Below are 6,613 nucleotides of genomic sequence, written 5' to 3'. Positions count from 1 at the left end.
GGAAAGAAATTAAAATTGAATATTCAATGTGATTTGTGGAAGGACAGCTCAGATGTGGATCTTATAGTGGAACTATTCTTATGAAATAATATCGACCCTCCAATATATACCATTTGGTCTTTTTTAACATACTTTTCTTCAGCACTTTTCCAATAGTCACAACAGGAGAATATATACTATGTAATTACTATGGGTGATTTAATACGGTAGCTAGAACCAGAGCTCTGTTGGCACCTGATTTATGACTTAAGGAGCCACTGAAATTTTAGCAACCAGGAAGCTCACACGTTATGAGCAACAGTAACTAAGGAAAGTCTAGGGGATATGTGGGTGGTAGGATGCTGTATCCTCACATAATAAATCGAGTTATTAGATTTTCTAATATAAGTAGTAATCCCCAAAGAAATGTCCATATATTGCTAACTTCATGAGTCACCCTAAAGACCCACTTCTATTTAGAGCCCTGAATCTCTTGGATTAGAAGATTTGCATTTAAATGGTCTATTTCCCCCTTTCAGCCACAGGTTTCTGCATAGGATAAGATTCCTCTTTCTTTGTGCAGCACAAACAGAGAGTTCCTAATAAATCCCACCATTGTGATGATCCCAGAGTTTATCAAAGGAATATTAAGCTATTCTAACAGACCCATTTGAAAAAAGGTTTTCCTGTATCACCTTTTGGGAGTTTTAAAATATATTTAGGGTAATTAGCTATTTCCCTGCAGGTCATCTTTATAATTTTGAGAAATCTGCCATCCGTTTTCTTAGTAAATTAAAGAAAACCAGAGTTGAAACCTAACCACTAACTTCAATAGCAAAATAGGCAATAGTTTAACACTTACATGTTAGGTCTGATCGAAGACTTGAATTGCTATCCCCCTCCCCTGGGAACTGACCTTTAGGCCACATCACAATGGACATTCCACTTGCTTAGACCACATTCCACTTGCTAAGACCATTATCTCTCCCCTCCAGAGTTTCCTGGAATCCAGACCTGGACAGAGAATTCTCTGCCCAGAATAAGCCCACCTAGAGTCCTTTAAAAACCTCTAACTCCCCATTTTGGATGCTGGTGCCATTTTGGGGTTCAGCTCATCTGGTGTCCAGATTACCTAATCTATCCAATATAATAAAAGAGTAATATGCAAATAAACTGAGCAGCTCAACGACCAGTCGCTATGATGCACACTGACCACCAGGGGGCAGACGCTCAATGCAGGAGCTGCTCCCTGGTGGTCAGTGCACTTCCACAGGGGGAGCACTGCTCAGCGAGAAGCCAGCTCATGGCTGGCCAGTGCAGTGGCGGTAGCGGGAGCCTCTCCAGCCTCCGCGGCAGCACTAAGCTGTCAGTCGGACATCCCCCTTGAGCTCCTGGGCTGCCAGAGGGATGCCTGACTGCCATCTTAGGCCCAATCCCCTGGGGAAGTCGGCCTAAGCCAGCAGGTGGACACCCCCTGAGGGGTCCTGGACTGCAAAAGGGCGCAGGCTGGGCTGAGGGAGCCCCCTGAGTGCATGAATTTTTGCGCACTGGGCTTCTAATATATATATGTATATATATATATATATATAGCTAACATGCAAAGTGTCCCCTCAGGAGTTTGACCAGGAGACTGGGAGTTTGATCGTTCTCTATGAAATGTGCTGACCACCAGGGTGTGGCACGGAATGAAGGTAGGCCCTGGCTGGCAACTAGCAGCTGGGGAAGGAAGGCCTTGGCCAACAGCAGGAAGGCCCCAATTGGCCCTGATTGCCAGCCAGGCCTAGGGACCCTACCCATGCACAATTTTCGTGCCCCAGGCCTCTAATAAATTCATAATTCTTTACCCCTTTTGGCCTCATGCACTCCTCCTTCGGCAACCCTAACAATATAAAAGTCTCCTTCTAATACTGTGTGTCTTTTAGTCCACAGTGTTTTGAGAAATTAAGAACTAAAGGAAATAAAATGAAGAAATAAAGGAAATATAACCCGGAACCTTACTGTTGAAGGATTCTCATTTAGAGCTTTAGAACCAGCCACTGGGACTGGAAATTCTCTCTCATTTTATGTGGCGTAACATCCTCACTGTGGAAATTATTTGTTCCATTTTCAAAAAGGGGAAATCAGGGCTAGAATAGTGCAAAGACGTGACAAAAGACGTGGCCTGCTGTAGCTATTTTATCAATATCAAATGCTTCTAGGACCCTTCTGAGACTTAATCCAAATGTGCTATTTATTATAATCAAAGGCTCATTTTATCGAAATGCCTGTATGAGGCGAATGAAAGAGAGGAGGAAAAGCTCTGTTCACATATCGCATTTGGGGGGTGGGGTCGGGGGGCTGAGGAAAGAGTTATAAAACACCCCCAAAGACACAGAAGTAAACTTGGGCAAATGGAGTTACAAACAACCTGTTCTCACTAGAACATCTCAGCACATCACAATGTTAGGAAAACCTTGTGTGGAAAGAATAATAAGTGTGAGAAGGGCATCCCATACACTTCAGAAATACATCAGAGCTGCTTCTGAAGAAAATAGTATTGTCACATCACGTAAGTAGATGGATTTCACCAATTTTCCACTGGTGTCATTTTTCTATCCAGCATCCAATCCAGAACCCCATGTTGTAGTTATGCAGCTTTTAAAGGCTCCTATAAAAACCTATCAAAGGGGACAAGATACCATAGTAAAATTATTATCATTAACCCTGCCCTTACCTAAGATCTCAGGTCCCTGTAATCACAGCAATATGAGATTCCAGTGGCAAATTCTTTGATGTTCTCTATCAAATTTATAAGTAAATATAGAAAATTTCAACAACATAAAATCAATTCTTTCAAATGTATGCTTATTTCTTAACGATTTGTGTTAACAATTAAAATCTGTTCCTTATTAGAAATACCTCTTTGAACAGTTAACATCACATTATCAGACATGAAACGATTTGAGAAACACTCCAGCTCAGTTCAGTTCTCACAGAACTCCAGAACTCAGAACTTGACACAGGATTGGATTTAAAATTGCAACCATTAAGGCATGTCTCCGTTTCATATTAGGGTTTTAATTTAACTTTTGTCACTAAGGAAACTGATTTGCATTTTAATGGGAAAATCACTATGCAAACTTTTGAAACATTTCACCTAGAGGTTGATGGCAAAGTCAAAAGAAGTGAGTTCGTAACCTAAAAAAATGATTTAAATTGAATACACTGGGATTCTTTTATTTTTCAAATTAGATACTCTATTGGGAATTAAACCTATATTTTCAGTTTTCTAAATATGGTAGAGGATGTTTCCATTTACATAAAGATGTATACCTTATTTATATTTAAAACTCATCATACAGATCTCCTATATCAGAGCTCTAAACTATTTAGAATTGACTTTGTCTTTAGAAAAGCCTTTGTTCTGCACAATTATTTATGTCTTGGTTTTCTCACTCATATGTTTTCATTAAGATTCCCAGATAATTCCTGGTAGAAGTGTACATGATTCTTAGGAAAAATATAATAGGACAGAGAAATGGTGACATATACCCATTATTGAGAATGGTCAGTGGAATTTATCCGATGGCAAAAAAGAATGTGTGTCAGTTGATTGAATGTTATCTACAAAAATTTCATCTCTGCCAAATTTGACAACCAGAAAAGAGTGCACCTTAAGTACTTGTTAATGACTTTTGTTACAGAGTCCATAATAGAACAGCATACAAAAGTCGGAGAATCCAGTCAATGACCATAATGAGAACTTTGATTGTCATTTGGGTGATCAGAATGTTTCATTTCAACACTTGTGAAAGCATCAATGTGAAGAGTAAAATATCAGGGGTTGTTAGTAGTAATGATTTTTAAATCAGGATCATTAACTACACTGATTTCTGAAAGAATTTGGGATAAATGCTATTGCAAGATCACATCCATTTAGAAGGGTGCTTAGAATGAAGAAGGAGATGAAAAGAAGAAGAAGAAAAAAAGACAGATAGCAACCGAGGATTGAAAAGTTCAAGCTCAAAAGTATTGATTTCAAACTTTTAAGTAGGTGAACTCTACTGAGAAGGCGTGCAGAAAGAACCCTGGACGGGAAGCCGAATTCTTAGTGCATTCTTCCTCTTGGGAGAAGTGGAACTCCACTCTGAGCTCATATTAAATTCACGGGAGCTTCAAGGGAGTCTAGATGAGCGCCACAGGGGGTAAAGGAAGATCAGATTGTGGTCTTTTAATGTCCTCTGTGTTCGGTGCCTCAGAAGTCAGTGGGGATTCTCATGTGGAGAAACTCAATAAGAGCAATGAGGAAGGGGAGAGCATCTGTATCCTTTTGCCCTGTGTGGCAGCCCGAATTCCCCTATAATGAATGAGCTCATTTATCATTTGGAGCTCATTATTAGAAAGCATTGTGTAAGCAGATTATTACAGCCTGAAGCCTTTCAATAACTCCAGAAAGGTTCATTGTATACCCCTGTCCTAAAACAGTCAGATACTCGGGACATAAAGCAAATAGATCATTTCCTAGTTTTAAAACATTCATTGTGCAATTCACAAGCTCTGACCTCAGTGCTGACCTGTATATAATAGTACCTACTTCATAAGATAGTCTTTAAAAAAACATAATTGATTTCAGAGAGGAAAGGAGAGGGACCGAGAGAACGAGAGAGAATCATTGATGGGTTGCCTCATGCAGGACTCCTACTGGGAATGAAGCCTGCAAACTGGGCATATGCCCTGACTGAGAATCAAACCGTGACTGATAGTCATTTTTTTAAGACTTTTTAAAATTGATTTTTAGAAAGAAATGAAGGGAGAGAAAGAGAGGAACATCAATGTGAAAGTGAAACATTTATTGTCTGCCTCATGCACACCCCCTAAAGGTGATCAACCCCTCAGTCCGGGCATGTCTCCTGACCAGGAATCTAACCAGAAACCTTTTGGTGCAAGGGAAGACACCCAACCAACTGAGCCACATTGGCTAGGGCCATAAGATACTCTTGACTATCAAGGTAATAACATAGTTAGAGTACCTACATTGGTAGCTGTATGCAAAGATAGCTCAACAAATGCTACATGCTTTTTAAAAAAAATTCAACTGGACTTTTCTAATACTTGCAAAACTAAAATGTAAATTCCTTTAAAGTCAGAATAATAAAGTACCTTGAAACTTGATGCATCTGATTATTTTTAATGCACTGATTTGAAGACAAATAACCATATATAGACTGTATTGTTGAGATGAAAAACAAACAAATTGAAATGGAGATATCTTAGGGTATGGTCAGTTTGATGCCACTGAAATTTGCCAATGTGTCTTTTTGGAAAGATTCTAAGGATTGATAAAAACTTGCATTTAGGAATCTTTTCCCAACGACAATTTGGAAAACATGCAAATTTATTTTCTGATGCTAATATTTTGAGAAATGATCCTCTAATGATTATTAATGAATTCACATGATGAAATGGTCCCTTCAATATATGATGGGGAATTGATCCTATCTGAGTCTGGGTCATCTAGAAAGTGAGACTGGGGAAAATATCAGTGATGCCACTTATTGGTAAGGTTTAAAACCAGAGCAAATCATGGTGATGAGAGAGAATATTGAGTCAGGAAAAGATGTGAAGCTCTGTAATGTCATGCTTTGTATTCTGGCCACTCCCTCAGAGACCTGCGAGGATAGACAGCAGTTCACTTAGCGGGTGTGCTCATGCGGCTCACACAACTTTGCAAAAGCTACAGAACACCCCCTACACACATGCGCGCTCACACACACACACACACACACACACACACACACACAGCTCAGAGGGGTACATGAAAGAGAAAAAGGAGCAGGAATTTCTCTGCATGGTCCTATCTCAACTGTCACCACTGGCCAAAGTTTATGGAACAGAGAATGAATTCCAATGGACTTATGAGTTATGCCATATGCCTTCTAGTGGCCACTCATGAAGACCTGTAGACCCACACCTAAGTCCAAAAGCAAAGAAGGCAGTTCTACATGCATAGAACTTGACACATGGCATCCAAAGTTTCAACTTGCACTCATCTACCTCAGGAAACACAGAAACAGGGTCATTCACAGGTTGCAAAACATTCTAAATTCCAGGGCCCTTATCTCAGAAATCTTTTCACGGTGCCCTTATACTAAATGAAATATCTAACAATTCATGTTATTGTATAGTTCAGTTTAAAAAAAACCTAAGTATTTATACGCAAAGAATTTAATGGTCATTTTCATAAATGCATATAAATAAAAAATATATAACATTGTAACATTATCATGTCATCCTGAACTAACTGCAGTTAATTACTAAGAGGATGCATGCCACCCAATTTTTAAAGCCTTGGAATTAAATTGTATGCCACCATTCTTGTTCCCAAGTTTATGTTGATTTTCATGGCACTTTTGCAAAGATATGATGTCATCATAAAGGTATATATCCCCTGACCTCTCCTCCACTGGGAAACCTTCCCAACCTCTCCTCCAGGGTCCATTCCATTGGCACTTCCCCTGGGGACTTCCCTAATTCTACAAGGCAGGGAGGGGAGGGGAGGGGAGGGGAGGGGAAAGGAAGGGAAGGGAAGGGAAGCAGGAAGGGAGGGGAAGGGAAGCAGGAAGGGAAGGGAAGCAGGAAGGGAGGGGAAGGGAAG

Source organism: Myotis davidii, unplaced genomic scaffold (genome assembly GCF_000327345.1).
Source record: "Myotis davidii unplaced genomic scaffold, ASM32734v1 scaffold243, whole genome shotgun sequence".
NCBI lineage: Eukaryota > Metazoa > Chordata > Mammalia > Chiroptera > Vespertilionidae > Myotis > Myotis davidii.
The sequence above is the reverse complement of the archived record's forward strand: the minus strand, read 5'-3'. Positions refer to the sequence as shown.